The sequence below is a fragment of the Microtus oregoni genome, unplaced genomic scaffold (assembly GCF_018167655.1).
Source record: "Microtus oregoni isolate MIOR12 unplaced genomic scaffold, Mior012 000019F_ref0000042, whole genome shotgun sequence".
Taxonomy (NCBI): domain Eukaryota; kingdom Metazoa; phylum Chordata; class Mammalia; order Rodentia; family Cricetidae; genus Microtus; species Microtus oregoni.
This window is the reverse complement of record NW_024543078.1, coordinates 23,351,220-23,372,901: the sequence shown is the minus strand read 5'-3', so window position 1 is coordinate 23,372,901 and position 21,682 is coordinate 23,351,220.

Genomic DNA, 21,682 nt, shown 5'->3' with positions numbered 1-21,682 from the left:
AGCAGAGCTGATGGAGCACTTTCAGAGTTTGTGAAGTCACAGGAATGGATACGGGAGATAAATAAGGAAGGAACTCTATTTGCATGGTGACAATTTATGTATAGAACATCTAGTCACAGCTTAACAAGTACCTTCAGAGTGATGGATGCATATGAATGTCAAAATTAACAGGCACAATTAGGGAATAATTATAAATAGATCACACAGACCATTTTGAGGAAAGTTTCCTGAGAAATACTGAAATTCCAAGGAGTTTGGATTTGGGAAGGAGCAGAGAAATGCATCCTCAATCCCCAGTCCCTGCAGCTGAAGAACCACAGAGGAAGGTTCAGCCATCAAAGTTTCTGGGGGCCAAGGAACGACAGAATCAGGATCCATATACAGCCAAAATTTGGGCAGACTCCTAAATAAGAGTGAAGGTGCAATGCTGTCGTGGGACCCAGAGAGAGACCTCATAAGGGCTTGACACAGAATAAAGATAGAGATGGAAGGCTGTTGACTGAGGTTTTCTGTCATTTCCAGTTCCCGCAGTTTTTAAGTCCCAAAGAAATCACACAGAGGTCTACATTAGTTATAAACTAATTGGCCTGGTAGCTCAGACTTCTTATTAACTCTTATAACTTATATTAGCTCGTTATTCTTGTCTGAGTTAGCCACGTGGCTCAGTACCTTATTCAGTGAGGCAGTGACATCTTACCTCTTCTGTGACTGGGACAGAACTGCAGAATAGGACTTTCTTCTTCCCAGAATTCTCCTGTTCTCATTGACCTGCCTCTACTTCCTGTCTAGTTGTCTCGCCTATACTTCCTGTCTGGCTACTGGCCAATTGACATTTATTTAAAATATAATTGACAGAATACAGACTACCTAGAGGTGCCACAAGTGATTGGGTGAAGATGGAGATGGGCAGGGAGCTAGGGAATGGTGTCTGTGGAGAATGAACAGTTGGAAACCAAACCAGACAAACAAGGAGAATGGAAATCAGTGTGCATTTCCTGTGATCTTCACACTAAGAGCTAGCTGGTAGAGCGACGCTTTGAGCCTCTTCACTGAGAGTGTAGATTGCCAGTCATTATGTTATTTTCCCAAGAAGTTATACACAAGCTTTGGGATGAGAGCAATTGTAGTCATATAGCTAAGTATTGGAAATCACTCGGTGGGGGAATATTGATGTGTGTTTCATCTGCTAATTGTCTAGTCCTCTCAAAAGCGCCATCAAAACAGGCACTGTTTTCTTCACCCTGTTTTCCAGATGAGCCAAGATAGGTTGTGCACAGGTCAGCACAGGTAGGTTATTCTTTAACCGGGGGAGTTGAGAGTCTGACCCAGGTGGCTTGGTGTTAGAACTTTGCTTTTATTTCTGTACTGTTTGCCACTCTTAATGGTGTAGAAAAATTATGATCCTAGGTCAGTCCCTCATATATTAACAAGTCGGTATCTGTGTCACATACAAATGGAGAATGGTGTTTGAGGCCCTGAGACCTGACCTTTGCATGACCAGATCCACTGAGAACCTGTTCACCCATATTGCATGTTCCTGCTAAGGATGTGAGCACTCCGCCCATATCTACAAGAAGAATGCCTTTTCCATGGCTTCAGTCAACATTTCCCGAAGATGAACTAATTTGCCTACCAAGTGCGTTAGTCAAAGTATCAAAAATTCCAGTAGATCAGTGGATATTGGAGGAGAGTACAATGTCAGTAAAAGAAGGGAGAGCTGAGAACAATAGAAAGTAGGAAATAGGAGAGCTTGTGGGGGTACGTGTAGTGTGGCTCATGCGTGAATTTGGGGGATCACTAATGCAGCATCTGTTCTAGCCAATCAACAGTACCTGGCTTTCAGGGACCAAACTCACATGAGTGACCAGCACCTCTACAGAGTGAACCACCTGACCAGCCCAGAGGCCTAAAGAAATCCTTTAGAATAGAGACAATATTATCCAATGTGACTCAGTGTAATTTCTGTAATGTAAAAATCTCTCTGCTGGCTCAAAGTCTCAGGCGAATCTAACCCAAGCCCTGTGTCATTGCATTTGATGTGGGCGTGTGCCAGGGCAGAGGTGGGTGATCCAGGAGCAGTCTAATCCGGATGCTTTGAAGAACATTCATTGGAAGAGGGCTCCAAGTGACACCAGAATTCAATATAAGCAAAAGTCAGTGACAAGAGCAGAACAGAGAAGAAGCTGAAGATTTTGGAATTTTGTAGAATTTTAGTGTGAGTGTGAGGCACAGCGTTTTGCTTAGCTTTACAGGGATAAAGGAGCAGGATTGTAGCCACCTACTCTGTCCCCATAGTGCTCCTTAGACTGGTGTCTGATGAAAGTGGTCATCAGGGTTGGTGGGCTAGACCACAGTGAGAGATAAAGAGAGATGGAAGACTACATACGAAGACGAACCACAGGACAGACCTGGAAGGACCTTGTTGCCTGCCAAAAGAAGATTGGGGATTCTTCCCCTCCACACAGCAAAGCTGGGAGAGTGCATTGAACAGAGGAAAGATGAGATGCTGATAGGTTTAAAGAGAGTCGCTCAGGATGCTTTGTGGTGTGAAGAGGAGTAGAGTCTGGGCTCAGGAGGCTAACACAGGTCTGTCTTATGATGAGGAGAGAGGAAACTTGGGGAAAGATCCTGCAGAAGGTCATCAGATTCAGTCAGTGGGATCCACTTTTGGATGGGAAACTGTAATGAGGAAGAGTGATGTTTAAATAAAAGGAGTGTGAATGCATCAGATTTCATTAAGCATTTCCGGAAATGAATGCATGCCATGCGTTGACCATATTCACTCCTCAGAGCCCGCCCCTATCTTCCCCTCTCTTCTACTGAAGATCCTTTCTCCTTTCTGAATACACACTATTCTACTTCTATGCTTTATTTCAAAAATATAGATTTTACACGTGAGAGAAAACATTCATTATTTGTCTTTCTGAATCTGTCTTCCTTCTCTTGACACAACGTCAGCAAGCCATAGCCATAGTACTGCAAATGACAAGGTTCTACCTACCATTCTTTACGGGTGAATAGTACACCCATGTGTGTTTTTCTCAATCCGTTCGTAAGTTTGTAGGGACCTAGGCTAAGTCTATTGTACTGACTAGTACTGTGATGAATTTAGATGTGCAGGCATGTCTAATGCATGTCAACTTTAATACTTTGGGCACGTAGTTTTCATCTTATCCCAGATGTAACAGACACCACTGAAAATAAGAACAAATGTTGGCAAATGTGTAGAAGATTGCCTAAACACTTGGGTAGAGTGCAAACAGCCAAGCTGCTATAGAAATCAGTTTGAAGGTCCCTCCAAAACTAGTTCTACATGACTACCTCAGACCCAGTTGTATGATTACTGGGTTTATGCCTGGAGGATGCTGTGGGTTTTTCCTTACGTTGTTTATTATTGTATGCATACTTACATGTGTTGTGGGCAAAGGTGTATCACAGCTTGTAATTGGAGGACAACTTGTTGCCTTCTACTATGTGAGTCACAAAGATCAAATTCAGGTCATCAGGCTTGGTGGCAAGCACCTTTACTCGTTGAGTCATTTCACTGGCCTAGATTTGAAATAGTCAACTTTGGCCAATTGTTGGATAAAGGTTGCATTCTCTGCTAATGAAGAGTCAGGAAAGGAGAAAGCTTGATTCAGAAACAAGTTTTGAAGGGGCCAAAGAGATGACCCAGCAGGTAAGAGCACTGGATGCCCTTCCAGAGTTTCAGGAATACTGATAATGGCCACTTAATCGTTGAAACTGAGTGTGATGTGAAGGTTTGAGGATGGGTTGGAGACCAAAGAAGAGCAAGAAGAGGTTTATAAGCAAGGAGTGCGAAGATCCTGTAGAGTCAGGAGGTATACTCAACCAATGACAATCATGCAAACTCTTCAGATTGATGGAATATCTCTGCAGACCAGAGGTCTTGCTGTTTGAGGGAGGACCTGATTCTGGAATCCAGGTGTCCTGAGTTTTGCTGTTGTACATCAGAGGCTGTCATTCATTGAAGGGTCATTGTTTTTAGACACTGAGCACCACAGACGGACTTCATGCTACTTATCAACAAACCTAGAGAGCATTCACTAACAGTCCCAAGAGTGTTGTCATCTCGCTTTTTGGATAGATAAGATCTTATCGAGTAAAGAACCTTGTTTTAGACAAAAAGGGAAAAGGTAGAATATTCCTTTACCTCTGTAAATATGTGTCACTGTGATTGGGTTAATAAAGAAGCTGATTGGCCAATAGCTGGACAGGTAGAGGTTAGGTGGGACTTACAGAAAAAAAGAGAGTCTGAAGAAGGAAAGGAGGAGTCTCTCAGAATCAGGAGGAGACATGGAGAGGAGATGAGCCTGTCATACTGAGAAAAGGTAGCATGCCATGTGGCAGAGCATAGATAAGCAATATGAGTTAATTTAAAATGTAAGAGTTAGCTAATAAAAAGCCTAAGCTATTGGCCCAACATTTATAATTCATATTAATTCTCTTCGTGGTTATTTGGAGTGGCTGCTGGAATAAAAAAAAATCCTCCTATGGTTCTTCATGCACAGCAAATGGCAATTCCAGTAAATATCATTTTAGGTCTAACCGATAATTATGCCCAAATTTTTCCATCTTACTGATCAGCTATTCATTGCGAGAGATAAAGTAAACTGGCTGCAATACTTTCATAGTAAAGCTAAGATTTTAGTTTGGTCTTCTAAGTATTCACCAATGCTTAAATTAATACAATGGAATTGCTGGATTTTCCCAGATAACTGTTTAAAATGTCATATTGGAGAGAATCAGGAATATTAAAACCAACGCAGGTTGTATTTTCCAATTCTACCAGTTTATTGTATTTTCTGGCATCAGATGAGAAGATACAGGGCCTGGGAGAGACTTTAATAGTCTCTATAATAGTAGAGCTCACAGCCTAATACCCTGCCCTAGTCTATGTGCTGAAAATTGATTTTGTGGTAATTCTTTCCTGTGTCTAATCAGGTCAATAAATTAAAGTTATGGGTCTGTTATTCTAGTCCATTCTCTTTTTTCTATAAGAGCTTCAGCCATCACTCCATCTACACGTTCCTCCCCCTGCTTTCATTTGCCTCTTCAGAATCCAGCCCATACAGATCTGCCAGCCCAGCCTTTGTTCCCAGAGACCATGTGCCAGGATGGAGGCTTCCCTTCATTCGCTAGAGTCGGATACTGCTCTGACTTCCCGTTGATAAAAGACACAGTTTGAGAATCCCCCAGATCCCGGCTGAATTCTTAACTCAGAGTCATGTTCCCAAGCTGGGGAACATACTAAATATTCCAGAAACAGCACTTCTTCCAATGACTTCCTAATTTCCTTGAAGGTTATGTAGGCTAACCATAAGGTATTCAGACCATGTACTCAAACACAAAACAGTCACACACTGAATGTGCTCAGCTCCTTAAGAAATAGGTTTGAGGGCGATTGGTGTACCATCCAGCTCCTGTGGTGCCCGTTAAAGCAGAGAGCTCTTTCTTTCAATCACATGACTCAGCTTTATCTCTGCCCTACCAAATGGGAGAAGTAGCCCTCTCTTAAAACATGGGCTAACCCTATCTTTAGCCACCAGAGATGCCATGGCTGAATACCATCCCTCCCATTTTGGGGCCTTTATCAGCACCAGCGATTAATTAATGGGTTGTTTGCCGGCGTTCTACTTCCTTCTTCTTCCCTTCTGAACAAGACGCCGGGGATGAGTGAGAAGAAGCCAGAAATGTGTGTTCCATTTGAAATCCATGATTAAAAAGCTTAAAAATTCAAACCAACATAAAAAAAACTGTTTTATTTTAATACTCTGCAAGGTTTCAGTGAACTCCATTATTTTCACTCACTATTTGCTTGAATAATTTAGGCAAGGAAGCTAAATTATACATAAAGTGTACAGTTAGAAGAAAAAGTTCATGCACAGCCCTAGGCTATAGCCTTCCCCTAATGATGTCTGAAGTCACTGAAAAGAACTCGTTAAACTGAGAGTAATTTCTCAGGGTTTAATTTTTTTTTTCTTAAAGCAATAATGTTCTTATAAAAAAAAAAGCGGACAAATAATACACTGAAAGAAGAACCACAAAAGAGGCTCTCATATTGAGGCTGTGACCCTGGTAAAACTCGCATTTAATTTCATGTAAACGTTGACTTTCTCGTCACGATGACAGAGGGTGGTTGGCAGCCTCTTGCTGATGTGATTCAGTCAGGAAAATCCACAGTTTGAATGGAGTTTCTGTTTGGCCTCATCGCGACTCTGAAGTAACAAGTTAAAAGGCTTAGAAGGAAACCCAAAGCTGCCATAGAAGGGAGTCAGCACCCACTCGCGCACACACACCATCTTCTGAGCCAGTGGTTTCCGCTCCCCGGAGCTTTACACTTAGGGAGCTCGCTGTGTCATTAAACATTTACAGACTGACACACATGCTCAGGTTCCCTTTATGCATAACAACAGAGAAGCCGGCTTCTGCAAGAGGACGGGAATATCAAACCCGTGCCACTGTCACCTTTGATTTCCGAGCTGCCTTTGTTCTTCTCTTAAAGTCGCAAACTGCAGAGCTGATCCAGGTTAGCCACCGTTGTTTTACAGACAGGGAAACTGAGACCCAGAACACTGCAATGATGTGCCGCTTACCGCTGTGTTACTAATGTGTTGTTCAGTCATCTTCAAGATGCGGGGCGGGAGGGGGCGGAGATTATAAGTACAGAGCTGAATCGTATGTAAAAGCAAGGGTGCCAGTACTGTCTGGTCACTTCCTAAGCCCCAATATGTACTTTTTCTATTTTGAAAAGATTGGCATATTGTGTTGCTCTTTTCAGATTTTATGTTTAGGCTCACCTTTCCTGCAAAGTACTTGAGTAAAGGAACTGGCATTCAAATATGGCTGACAAAGCATGGCATATGGACTTCTTCATTTTCTATTTCTCTTTTTTGGGGTGGGGGTAGGCTCATAACACTATTCAATAAACCCCAATGAAGTGTGAGTAGATTACACACCTCCTTAATTAGGTTTGATCATTTTGCCCTTGGATTGCCCCTTTTAAGAAATGTAAAAAAAATCGTTGCGTATATTCATTGCGCATGCTGCTGTGTCGCAAAGGGCCTGTTTTGTACTAGGTGTTGTATGCTGAGCACATTCCCACCTCCCGTATGCCATGCCTTCCCCATCCTGCCCGCTGCCCCTGCTTTGGGAAAATACCCTCGTGATGATACAGCTGGGTCCTGTGATATTTCTCTTTTTACATTTTTAAGGGACCCGCATAGTGATTGCGCCGGCTTACCTCCCAGTCAGCAGTGTGTGGAGGGTCCCTGGTGTCCACACCCTCACCAGCCTGTTTGGGTGTTTTTAAATTTGTTTTCTTAGTGACAGCCATTCTGACTGGGATGAGAAGGAATCTTAGTGTAGCTGAAAGTTGCATTTTTCTGACAGAGAGGTTGAACATTTTCTTAGTCTTTTTGCTGGCCCTTTTCCGTTTCATCTTTTGGGAACTATCCATTTAGTCTAATTTATGTAGTTTGGTTCACCTTGTTCACACTTGTGTGAAATTACACACGTGTCCCTGACAATTTTTGGTACCATCCTCAGAAACGTCACTGACTTTCTTTGGTCTAGGGGATCTTAGTGGCCTGGGCCTCATCAATGAGACTAGACTGGCTGGTCAGGGAGCCCCGGGACCATTCTGTGTCTGCAGTACTGGAGTCAGAAGCACCTGGCCTTTTAACTCAGGTGTCAGGAATCAAACGCAGCGAGCACTTCACCCCTTAAGCTCCCCACAGCCTCATCCGCCCGCTCACTGATCGCCTTGTTTTCCTATTGTGTAGCTTCCTGAGTTATTTGTGTGTGTTGGAGATCAGTGCTCCTTTAGACACGCAGGTGACAGATATTTTCACTCATTCAGCGGGCTGCCTGTTCTCTTGATGAACTGCTTCTGGCACTGCATGGAAGCTCTTCAATTTCACTAGGTCGCATGTGTCAATTGTTGGCATTATTTCTCGAGCCACTATAGCCCGATTCTGAATGTGTGTCCCGTGCTGGAGTTTTGAAAGGACTTCCCTACTTTTCTCTCCAAATCGTCCAAAGATTTGGATCGTCCCTGAATGTCTTTGGTCCATTTGGAGTTGCTTTTGGTGCCGGGTGAGAGAAAGGGGTCTGCTTTCATTCTCCTACAGGTGGGATCCCAGTCTTCTCAGCGCTGTTTGTTGAAGGACCTATCTTTCCTCCAAGGTGTGTATTTGACATCTTTGGGGGAACAAATCAGGTGGCTGTGGCAGTATGGGTTTATATCTATTGATTTCATTTCATCAATCTTTTTGTCTGTTTCTGTGCCAGAGCCATACTGTTTTTGTTACTATGGCTCTGCAGTATAATTTGAAACCATGTCTAGTAATCTCTCTGGAATTCTTTTTAATTTAGGATTGCTTTGGTTTTCCAGGGTCTTTTGTGCTTCCATATGGACTCTTAAGCTTTTTATTTATTGTTTTCTTTCCTATGAAGAATGCCCTTTGGTTGTATTGAATTTTTTGATTCCTTTTAGTAGCACAGCCATGTCCACAACGCTAATTCTTCCAAGCCTTTACAACTGGTACCTGTTTTTGGTTTCTTTCTTCAGTGTTTGAAAGCTACTGTGGGTACAAATACTTTTCTAAGCAAGAGAATTCTTAAATATACAAACCTGGCAAGAACTTAAGGGTTAAAAAGAGAGTTGAAGCCTTTGTAGAAGGGGAAGGTGATGAGGAAAAGGAAGACAGGAAGGAAGGCGAGGATTTCTTTTCACGTGACCATTTCATTTTGCTCTTCTTCCTCTTTTTCAGTTAGGTTGGTCATATTCTTCTTCTGGACAAGTCTTGGAAGTAAACTAGCATAAAAGTCAGTCTCTTGACTAGACAAGATACCAACTATTCGGTGGGGGAATCTCTGGCTTTTTATACTGAGCAGTTTTGCTATCCTGTGTACTCATTGCTTTTTTACATTCCCAACTCCCACTGAGACATCAGTGGACCCTAGCAAGGTGGCACCTACATCTCTATGTGGCTTGATATGCATCAACAACAATGAAAGGTCACTGATGCTCAGTGGAGGGACAGCTAGAAAGACAACTGTGACAAAATGATGTCTTAGCATTTGTTGCAATTTCCATTTGCTTCTGTGTTTTTGTGTGCATATGTGTGTGTGCATGAATATATGTGCATGTAAATGTGTGTGTATGTACATGTGTGTGCACTTCTTTCTCTGTGTGTGCATGAATATATGAATAGATGTGCATGTATATGTGTGTGTATGTGTACGTGTATGTGTGCACCTCTGTGTATGTGTGTGTGCATGAATATATGTGCATGTAAATGTGTGTATATGTACATGTGTGTGCACTTCTTTCTCTGTGTGTGCATGAATATATGAATAGATGTGCATGTATATGTGTGTGTATGTGTACGTGTATGTGTGCACCTCTGTGTATGTGTGTGTGCATGAATATATGTGCATGTAAATGTGTGTATATGTACATGTGTGTGCACTTCTTTCTCTGTGTGTGCATGAATATATGAATAGATGTGCATGTATATGTGTGTGTATGTGTACGTGTATGTGTGCACCTCTGTGTATGTGTGTGTGCATGAATATATGTGCATGTAAATGTGTGTATATGTACATGTGTGTGCACTTCTTTCTGTGTGTGTGCATGAATATATGAATAGATGTGCATGTATATGTGTGTATATGTGTATGTGTGCACCTCTGTGTATGTGTGTGTGAATGAATATATGTGCATGTAAATGTGTGTATATGTACATGTGTGTGCACTTCTTTCTGTGTGTGTGCATGAATATATGAATATATGTGCATGTATGTGTGTGTATGTGTATGTGTGCACCTGTGTGTGTGTGTGTGTGTGTGTGTGTGTGTGCACATGCCATGGCACCTATGCACAAGTCAGAGGACAACTTGTAGAGCTGGTTCTTTCCTTCCGTCACATGAGATCTGAAAATCCAACTTAGGTTGTCAGGCTTGGCAGCAAGTGCCTTTGGATGCATGCACTCCTCTTTGGAGGCAAAAGTACAATGAGTTCCTTATGTCTCCCAGGTTCTTATCTGGGAAGCTCCGGCAAGGGCTTATCCTCTGGAACCCATCTCAGCTGGAACAGCATTTCTTCTGCTACTTCTGCAGGGCTTTGGAACAGATCACAGATCTTGGGTCAGTTTGTACCCACCCTTTGCAGGCCTATCATCTGAGCATCCCCATGGCTAGGCAGGACTTCAAGAGGATGTGGGAGTATGGGTGTCAGGAGGCTCAATTTCTTGGGTTTGGCTGTGTGTTTCTTTCTTCTATGCTGAACATCTGGCTACTCCTGTGACTAGTCTTTTTTTTTTTTCATATTCTGTGACAGTTTTAAATCATTAACATTTAAGTTTAATGTTTCTTTGTGTTCAGAACTAAAGTCCTTAGATTCCTTGATAAGGCTGGATCACGCATGGGTTCCACCTATTTACCTCCCCTCAGAAGAGCTCCGGACCCCTGCCCTCAGAAGTTCTAGTGTTAAATTAGTTCAGACAAGTGGCTTAGAGCAGGAGACTCTTTTTGGAGGCTGACTGTGAACAGGCAGTCAGGAGACCCCCACTGTGAGGGCTGTTCTTGGGTGTCAACTTGACTACATCTGGAATTAACTAAGACACAAGTGGCTGGGGACACCTGCGAGAAGTTTTTGTCTTTTCTTAATTAAATAATTTGAAGCAGGAAGACTCACTTTTAATCCAGATCTTTTGAGGTGGGAAGATCCACATTTAACCCCTCCACACTCTCTCCTGGCAGCCTAAATAAAGAACATGGAAGAAGGAAGCTTTAGCTCTTTGCCCGCTTGCTCTTACCCCCACTGGCAAGTCCATTCCTTCACTGGCATTAGAGCCTACTTCTTCAGGATTCCAGCATCTACAGAAGACTGGCTGAGATATCCAGACGTGTGGAGTGAAAAAAAACTACTGGATTCTTGAATGTTCTGCTGGTAGACAGCCATTGTGAGATTAGCTGGACCACAGCCTGTAAGCCATTCTAATAAATGCCGTATATTTACATAACTTATAAATATATATTTATTCTATAAGTTCTATCCCTCTAGAGAACCCTGACTAACACAAGAAGATAGCGAGCATATAGCCAGGCAGAACAAAATGACAGGTCAGAGGCCAGATTCTCGGGCTGAATCCTGCATCTGCCTGGTAGTACTTGTAAGCCCTGAAGCCTCTCTTCTCTTCCAAAGCTACTGTCTCCACCAGTAAAATGATAGTGCTCATAACAGCATTGCTTTGAAGACAGCACAGACATTCATGCATACGCAGCGTTTCACACAGTTACATGAATGTTAGCTACCATTGTTATTATTATTAATAGGCAATGAACTCTTCCATACACATTGGGTCTCCACCAATGATCAGACACAGTTGATCAAACAAGGAATGGGAAATGGTGGTAGTGGAGTCCCTGATTAGCCGTCAGTTTTCCACAGTTGACAAGACCTGAATTTAAAGGCATATTGGGCTATTAGAGAAGGGACATCTGAAATTACGACATAGGAAACCAAAGATCGGGGCTAGTTAACGAACATAGCAATAGAAAAAGTATTCATGCAGACTCCGGCGAAGGGCAGGTATCCGTCCCAAGTGAATAAAGAATTCATGAGGCTTTGCAGAAACTAAGCAGTTGAAAGCAGAGAACGTGGCACACAGGAGATTGTGTACACACACCTTCACCAGATTGGCCGCGCCAGTCACAAAGCTACTGATTCAGTGAGTCTTATTAAGTCCTGAGAGTCTGAAGAAACTGTTCAAAGCTTCTTCAGGCAGATGGGGAGAGCCCGCTGAGATCCAGGATGAGCTCAATTTAAAACACTTGTTTCATTCCTCAGAAAGCCATTGGAGTTGACTGGGGACATTAAAAAGTGAGCCACCACTGATCACATATCATCAGTTCTGTAGGATTATTCCAGAACAATGCTGAGAATACATTTCGTGGGTAAAAGGGAATAGAACAAAGAGTTAGGAAAACTAGGCTATGGCTTATCCAAGTCAGAAGAAGACAACAGAAGCAGAATGAGCAGAAATCTGAACATGGAGACTATTTAAAACCTGGGGAGCTGCTGTGGGCGCAAGGAAACAATCTAGATAGTGCTTCCCATTTGAATGATTGGCCGCATGGGCCAGAAAACAGTTTTTTTTTGGGGGGGGGGGTTCGAGACAGGGTTTCTCTGTAGCTTTGGTGCATATCCTGGAACTAGCTCTTGTAGACCAGGCTGGCCTCGAACTCCCAGAGATTTGCCTTCCTCTGCCTCCCAAGTGCTGGGATTAAAGGCGTGCACCACCACTGCCCGGCCAGAAAACAGCTTTGGATGAAGACTGAAGAGTCTCGCCATTGTCTATGCTCGACTTGATTTGTCTTTCAGAAATCTAATGAGGTGGTTAGGTTCATTAAGCTATACAGCCCCTGAACATAGGTACAAATCTGTACGGCAGGCTTTGGAATCTACAGGGTAGATGTGGCAGTTGAGGCTAGAGGTCTGACTAATGCCTTTTATAGTGGATGCATACGGTGAGAAAAGAAGATCAGTTCGCAAGCTGGGGAATGTTATCAAGAAAGGGGGAAGCAGGGGAGCCTTGCTGCAAACCCAAGAAGAAGTGGACAAGACCCAGGGAAGAATGTGGGAGCGAGGCACCAGCAAGATGAAGAAATATCAGCGTCGAGAGACTGATCAATAATGTTAATTCATGCAAAAGACAGGAGACCATCCACTGGAGGTGGCAGCATGGAGGATCTTTGAGACTGAAACGGAAAGAATCAGAACAACAGCTAAAGATGCTGATAGAGAAGTGGGCCTGGGAAATGCTGTGAAGAAAGGAACAAAGCCCAGCTGTCAAAGAAAGGGCGAGAGAATGGGAAGTAAAAGAAAGTCCTTGTTGGCATCTTTGTTTTAAACAGAAGAGGTTTACATGCTGATGAGCTGAGCTGGAAAAGGGAGGCCTGAAGGAACAAGGGGCCTGCAGAAGGACAAGAGGACGCAGGGGACCAGACACAGGCAGTCCGCATTCACCTTGGACAGAGCAAAAAAGTAAACAAGTGAGAATATCAGTAAAGTGTCTGCTGCTCCACTGTGAGTCCGAGCCCTAGGAACCCACATGAAGGGCTGGGCTACACCAGTGAGCGAGTCTGCTCCCTAGGAACCCTCATGAAGAGCTTGGCTACACGGGTGATTTAGCGTCAGGTTCAGCGAGAGCCCCTGTCTCAAAACCTAAAATAGAAAGCAGTTGAGAAAGACTGCTCTGGCCTTCACACACGTGTGCACACCTGCATGCATACACACATGGTGAGACTCCGAAGAACAGCAACCAACAGGACAAGTCTTCGCTGCATTTTGCAGAATTTCAACATTTACAAGACCAAGTGCTCTAACCCCCAAGCTTTGGAGCCAGACATCGACAGTCACAACATCAGAGACAAAACAGTTCAGTTTTGCCAAAGCCCAGAAGAAAGCAAATTCTCTAATTATGTTACAGCATTTCTTTTCCTGGATTGGCCCTGGCTTCTCTAAAGAAACCCAGTGCCATCACCAGAGCCTGGCATGTGTGTTTGCCAGTCATTGATCTATTTTGGTCCTGGTATTCCAACTGGAACCCAAGATGACTGATAAAGATTGGTCACATTGTTCTCCAGAGCCCATTGAAAGGTGCTAATAATCTGTGGTAATGGGAACAATCTGACCTTCTACACTGGCATTGTGGGACCACGTTAGTACGATCCTGTCATGGTGAGCTTAGTATCGGCACGATAGGAAAACAAAATTACACGTGCCCCTTTCATGTTGTCATGTTGAGCTCTAGTTCACACACGACACTTAAATGAACCCAACTCCACAAGCCATGAGCTCTTAACATAAAGAGGCTTTGATGCTGTGTTAAAATAAGCATGCAGTTCGCTGCTTTCATCACACTGCTAGTGCAGGAGAAAGGACGGAAAGGACTGAAACCTGTGAGCCCTGGAGAGTGCAGGCCGAGGATAATCCCCACCAGGGACTGCCATACCCAGCCTTGCATGGCCTAGAAGTCTGGCGGCACTCTCAAGCTTGTTGCATTAGAACAAGAGCTAGCAAATTCTTTCTTTAAAGGGTTAGCTACAAAATATATCTGACTCTGAGAACCATTTAGTCCATGTCGCTCAATCAATGCCATGACATCACAAAAGCAACCATAAATGGTATAAAAATAAATGAAAATGTCTGTGTAATAAATAAATATGTCTGCATTTCAACAAACCTTTATTAATGAACACTACAGTTTGACTATCATGCCATTTTAAGCAAGTAAAATGATGTTATATTGATTTCTCTTTTCAAGAATTTAAAAATGTACAATCTGCTCTCTTTCAGCAATCCACATAAAATCAAGATTCTATTTAACTTGGTGTTCTCAGCTCAGTGATCCTAAATTAGAAGATTATGAGTCTACAAGAGCACCGGTTTAGAATTCCCTGGCAAGTATTAGTGGCTCCAAGACTTTTGTACAACATAACTAGGTGGACTAACATGTCCCATTCTAACTCTGAAAGAGAGCGTTTCCCCACAGTTTCTTTTTTTACCGTCTGCCCATAGAAAGAACTGACTTCAGCAACGCATGCTCTGATTTCCAGCCAAAGACGCAAAGGAGGCATGCCCGGATCTTGTTTGCCCTCCACCCACAACGAAAGGGGAATTAATTGCTTGGCTCAGACTAAATCTTTGCATGTCCTTCCCTTTATATTTAGCAGCAAATAATTTCCAAAGTGAAACCCAAGTGTACACCAATAAACACAATAGATTCCTCTACTAGATATCACTCAGCAGTTAGTGCTAGGTTGGTAGGAGGAAGCCTGATACTATCACGTATAGCCTCTCCCCAAACAGCAAATTTGACTAGATTTGGCTATGTTGTGGGGTGCTTTGGTTAGTACTGACTTTTTCATATTTCTGAATCCGTTTGTTTTCCTATCTCTTATACTAGAATGCAGTTGCTCCTATGGTTGAGCCCCCATTCCCTCAGCAAAGACTCCTTCTGAATCTTTGGTGGATTGCTGAACGCTGTTCTCTGTTATTTTGTTTGGCTTCTCTTCCCTATACCGTCCTTTTAGAGATGTTTTTCTAGACAACACTGAATTTGTCTTGCTAGATTGTTTGGACTGTAAAACACACAGAGTCAGGGAGGGTGAAGGTAACTTACCACGCAGGAGTTCTCCGTTATTTCTGCTTTTGACAGAGATGTAGCCCAGAATTGGTCAATTTCAAACTGTTCTTGACAGCACCAGTGTGACCAGGATTTTTATACAGTACCAGTTTATTTTAGTTGAAAAAAAAGAATAAAACTCAGATGTGGTGCTAAAGTTTAGGCTCACCCATGAGTCTTGCCAAATTCTCCACTTACGGCCCCTTTGGGGACAGGGTGGTTCTATACCAAATACTCCACTGGCAAAAATTTTAAACAACCCAAGAAGCTGGCTACTGATATTCCCTTACCATATAAATAAAACATTGTTTGTAACTAAAATATTACTCAAATCAAAAGTTCACTTTTGACGCCAAACATAGTCGATACTTGATTTCCCTCTTGGAAACCTGTGGTGGTTACTGTACAGAAAGAGGAACCCTGTACCAAAGCCTGGCTGTGCCTGTTAGCCGCTCTCAGGCAAGAAAGTCCAACCAACTGCTGGCAACTTTTTAGACTAGGCTCATGAAGCCAGCCTTCGCTTAGGCCATTCCTAGTCTATATTTTTCTTTCATTTCATCGTTCCTTTCAGTCAGAGTAGCCAGTGTTTCCTCATGCAGCGCTGCACTAAGTGTGAAGGATGGAGTCCCATAATCCCTCACTGTAGCACAAAATTTCTATTAGCAGAAGACACCTGCGGTCAGGTCTTCTCCACCTTGTCTTTGGAGGAACAAAAACGGCTTCAGAGTTTAGTACCAAATTGACCCTGAGACATTTATTTCTAGGTCCCATCCCTACAGGAACAGTGGTAAATGTTCCTAATGTATACTACATTCACCACACCTTAGTGATGGAACTATGCACGATTCAACATATCTGCAAATAGAGAAATAACTATCAGCTTGATCTTTCCATATAAGGTAACACTCTATGCCATTAAAATAAATAAAGACAACATGCCCTGGTTTCAAGAAAAGTATGTATTTGTGCATTTCCTTTATAAATGTATCCATATTGGTTGGAACTTGGGAAATGACTGTGATGGTAAAATGTCTGCCACGGATGCATGAAGAGCCATGTGTGGATTCCCAGAACCTATATACAAAGCTGGGTATGGTAGCATGCACCTGTAACCTCAGCACTAAGGGCACAGAGGCAGCTGGATCCCTGAAGCTCATTGGTCAGCCAGACTAGCTGAATTGATGAGCTTTGTGTTCAATTAGAGAGGCTTATTCAAACAATAAAGGCTAAGATGAGTCACAACTATGACCAGGATGGCATGCATGACAACCGCAAGGGTACAATAATGCATGCATACATTGGTGGTAACCAACAGCTCTCTAATCGGATTTAAGACCCATTCAACAAAAGGAAGCCTAGCTAACCATATGCAGGGATAGTGATGTATTGGATCTTGCGGGAGAGCCTACAGTCACCACTTTACTAACCTAGCACAATTCTGACCTACATTCTGAACATTGGTTCTTATGTATGTCCTCGTCCCTCATCAAGGAAACTTCTCTTTGCAACAGCAGGGACTGGATCGTAAAACCACAGCCAATCAGCATGTGGGGTTGTGGAGTCCAGTTCTAAAGAATACACCTACAAAACAATTCTGGGAGACCTACGACACAGATAGCATTGCATAGGAGGGGCACAGAAAGATGGTAAGAGCCAGAGAATCAGAAAGTTTGCTATGAGATTGTGTCTCCTAGTATTGGCAGAAGCTACACTTATGTCTCAGTAACGTGACTGCCCACACATGAGCTGAACAAGGCAACACCAATAGGCAGGCAAAGAAAAACAGGATAAAGACCATGATGCCTCAACTCTACACAAAGAACTACAAGCAATTAAGGGATGCTGAAAGGGGAAGAGATAGACATCTCCAGGGAGGAGCACACCAATTGGTTATGCAATACCATATGGCTAGTCCTGAAAACATGCATACAAGTAACATTACACAGATACAGCACGATATAATTAGAAATGTATATGTAGTTACATATATGAATGTAACAACAGTTAATTTTAAGAAAAGAGGACATGAGTTTGAAAGAGAAGAAGAAGGAGTCATATGACAGGGTCTGGTGGGAGGAAAGGGGAAGGGGAAATGTAGTAACTATATTATAATCTCAGTAAGAAAAGAAAAACTGAGAAAAGCATAGAGTGACACTTGTGTATATACACATTCATGGTAAGAAGTACATACACCACACACAAACACCTACACACACGATATATATTCTCTACTATATAGTGTTTACGTATTTATATGTAGACTGAGTACTTTGATGTAATTCATCAAAGGAGAAGTATTGGGAAAATGATATAGAAAGTATAAAACATAGTTATTCTTAGAGACAAAAATGTAGGGCTAATATTTTATTTAGCTAATACTTGATATTTTCCATAATAAAAATTTTATTTTTAAATTATTATTTTAATTGTACACATTTACAGGGCATAATCTGATAGTTTGATATATATGCCCAGTGAGTATTCCTCAAAACTATATAATGTCTATGATTTCCTATCAATTACTTGGCATTTGGAGCTTTTCAGTTCCTTTCTTTTGGGTATTTATTCCATACATGTTTAGTTATTGTGAGCTATCATGCTGTAGATGAGTGCTCATTTCAATTTGTCTGTTACCCATAATCCAACCTTCTGTCCCCATCCCTACCATGGAAAATTTTTTCTTTAGTTTTTAATGTGATGTTGTACAATGCAGTAGAATGTTGTACAATGCACCATCCCTTGGGACTTGGAAACAAGAGCTCATTTGAGATGCAACCATTAAAATTAATGTCTCAAAGAAACATAAGAATTATTAAAACATCCAGCAATGAACATCCATCTACTTTTTCCATCTCAAAGCAACCACAACAAGATTATTACCAGTTGTCTCATTCAGACCTCAGAGAAGGAAAAACAGAAACATAAGCAAGCCCAGATATTGGCAATACTTCAATATACTGCTTTTTAAACTAATATGTAGAATTTTAAACTGGCATTTGCTTGTAGTTGGATATCGTATGATGTGTCAGGCTTTAAACCAAATTCAAGTGCCTTTGAATACGTTTTTCAATAACACTACCCAATTTTCTCTTATCCAAACCACCCATATCAGCCCTGTTCTCTTCTAGAAACGAGGCTGAGTTTGTATCAGGTGTGCTGGGGGGGGACAGGAGCTGGCGAACATGGGACACTAATCGTGGAGCAGCGTGATCTCAGTGGCAGAGTTGGCCTGTGTTCTTTGTCCAGTAAAGCTCTGACTTGGAGATAAGGGCGAGCATGAATGATAGACAGCAGATATCCCCATCTTGTTGTCTTTAAACATCCAACTGAAAGGAAGGATAGGTCACTTCTGAAAGAAGAAGGTAAGCCCCATCGTTTCTGACTGTTCCAGAGGACCCTACCATCCCCAGTGCCCCAGGACACTGAATCAATCCTGTTCATTTTGGAGGAAGAATATATTTCTTCTCATGTATAAGAATGCTGACTTGCCTGCATGTGTTTCTCCTGCCTGTGCTGGAGAGATGAGCATCTGGACTGTTTCAGTTATAGATAACAGGACAGAGGCTAATTCTTATCCAGGGCAGCCGATCCTAGAGAGGGGATGTTGCCTTGTCGTAAAAACTGCATTGCTCCTTTAGAAACACAGAGCAGAGATGCATATCGTGGTCACATGATCTTGCAGCTGGCCACTGAAGATTTCAGGTGTCTTAATTGCTTTCCTAACCACTCTGACAAAATAGCAGCTGAAGAAAGTTAAGGGAGAAGTTTCAACCCGACTCCCAGTTTAAAGGTGTATTTGTCATGGCACAGGCAGGGGAAGGGGAGGGGAAGGCAGGGTGGCTGGGGCTCCTGTGGTGGTAGAAGCTTATAACACAGTTTGCTACATCTTAGCGCATCAGGAAGCTGGAAGCCAGATGGGGAAGTGGGGCCGCCAACTTATAATCCTCAAGGCTTGTCTCTACAGCCCTATGTCTGATAGCTAGTCCCCATGTACAAAAGATTCCACGACTCTGAAAAAAATAAATAAATAAAATGGTCCCAGCAACTGGGGACAAAGTGTTGAAACACTTGAGCCTGTGGGGGGCCATTCCACATGCAAGCTACAACATTAGTCATTTATGTCTTTGTTAATTATTAATAGCGATCCTTTCTTTTAGATGTCAAACTAGATAATATGTTACATGGTCACCATAAACTTATTATATTTCCAGTCCAGCTTTTGTGCTTAATTGTCATTCCCATGTCGTAACTGAACCACAATTGCCCAGTTTATACTCAAAACCTAGGATCTTCGGCTACTTCCAAGGGCACTTTGGTCCCGAGCTCACGATACTGTCTTAGGAAAGGCCAGTACAACTTAGGCAAGACATATATTGATTCTGTTTGGTTCAGGGAACAGAAGCATGCTCTGAACGGAGCAGAAAAGCTCTTACCAAGAGGAGGAAGAGGAAAGCAAAGGCTGGGAGGGGGGAGACCTCATGGTTACCTGCTGGGTGGGTGGGTCTAAGGGACCAATATCTCCAGGTGCCTTCTGCACCTTGCTGGAGAGTTTCAACTCTAAGAAGGCACTAGGATCCCTACTGATTGGTCTTTATAAATCCTAGCATTATTTTAGCTTGAACTCATATTCGGGGCTTGAACTCAGGACCTTGAACATGCCACACAAATGTTCGGCCATGGAGCTACACTCCAGCCTCCCAGAAAAATTTCAATACACTTACTCTAAACCAAACACAAGGTAATCATGTGACTAATACAGTATAAATATGAATTTCCTGTAATATAGATCAAACGACAGGTTCTGAGATTTATCTTTAAATATTCTAGCAAAAAGCTAGGCAATGTGGATCTTTCTGTTTTTTTTTTTTTTTAAAGTTGGATGAGTATTAGAAAATATTGATAGTTATTGGATTTGGAGCACTGGCTTAAGAGAATTACATTTTTCTATATTTCATTTAGAAATTTCATGAATGTTAAAAAAAGTGTATATTCCCTGGGTATCCCTTGAACCAACTAAATCATAAGTGCTGCGTAGCCAGATGTGATCTTAGAAAAAAATTCCTTCTATAATGGATATGTGGAGTTGAGTTGGGGTGAGAGATTGGCGGGAGTGGGGGTGGGGGTGGGGACACCGGGAGAGACAGAGACAGAGAGAGATTGGACCCAGGCAGTGAGGTGTATCCTGAGCAGAGGAAGAATGTGAGAAAATTCTGGACTTTCATAAATGAGATTTTGTGTTTAGTTAGGTAGAGATGAAGCTCAAGTCCTCATCTTATTGAATGAATGAACAACGCCATTACTAACATGGAGAATACCAAAGCAGCAGACATAAATAATAAAACACAGAGAACTCTCAATTTCTGTTTTTTAAAGTACTAGGACCCATCTGTTAATATCATTTCAATATTTTCAGCCAGATTTAATTGTACCTAAAATCACTTGAAGACTCATAATCTAAGTAAGTACTGTTTCTATGCTTCATCTTGGGGAATACACCTTTTAAAACCACTGATGTTTGGAACTGGAACTTACTAGCACCCTGCTGCAAAGGAACGGGGGCTATCTGCATGCAGGGTTTGCAGTAGCTCACCCTTTGGGTTGGTTCTTATCCACTATTTACAGAGGCCCTCCCCGCTACTTCTGGGATCCTCAGTGCTTTCTGTATTTTCATGCCTTTCCCCTACAATCCCACCAAGAATCAGCATGAGAGAATAAGAACAGGCTAAGGCTTGGCCCAGCAGGCCGCAATCTCATCCTGCCCTTGAATCCCGTCTTTTGTGATCCAGAGTCCGAGGCACAGACACCCACCATCAGCCACCTCGGAGCACACAGCAGTTTGCTCTGTGCTGTCATCTGCCCACCCCCAAGGTATCAGAGGCTGACGCCAAGACATGACATCTCTTAGGAAATCCAGTTAAACCCTCAGCTTTCAAACAACTAGGTTTAGATTTGCCCAAGGGACCCAAGGAAGTGGCCTCTGAGTTCCTTGTCATTTGGTTCCTCCCTGGAGACCGAGTCTTTCCTGTGATTTCTGTGGACTCCTTGTAGAAAGCCATGCTTTCTCCAAGTCTTTCTTTTCATCTCTGTCTGAACCTGCCTTCATCTTCCTAATGGCTAATTAAAAAATTACAGCACGAGGATTAAATAGTAAAGTCCTTCCCTGCTGCTCTCTGCCTAATTTCTGAGGCCTCGAGCTAAGGGACTTAAAATGGAATTAGAAAGAGCCACACTCACTGGGCAAACGGCATTGCGCGTGTGTGTGTGTGTGTGTGTGTGTGTGTGTGTGTGTGTGTGCGTGTGTGGTGTGGAGAGATGATGTAACGTGTAGTCCATCTATGCAAGGTGTGCTTGCTTGTTATTTACATCTTGTTCCAGAAGGATAAAGTTCAGGGGAGCAGATGTTGCCCAACATTACGCCTTTCACTTGTGCATACGTGCACTTTGGCATACTGAAAGAATTTCAG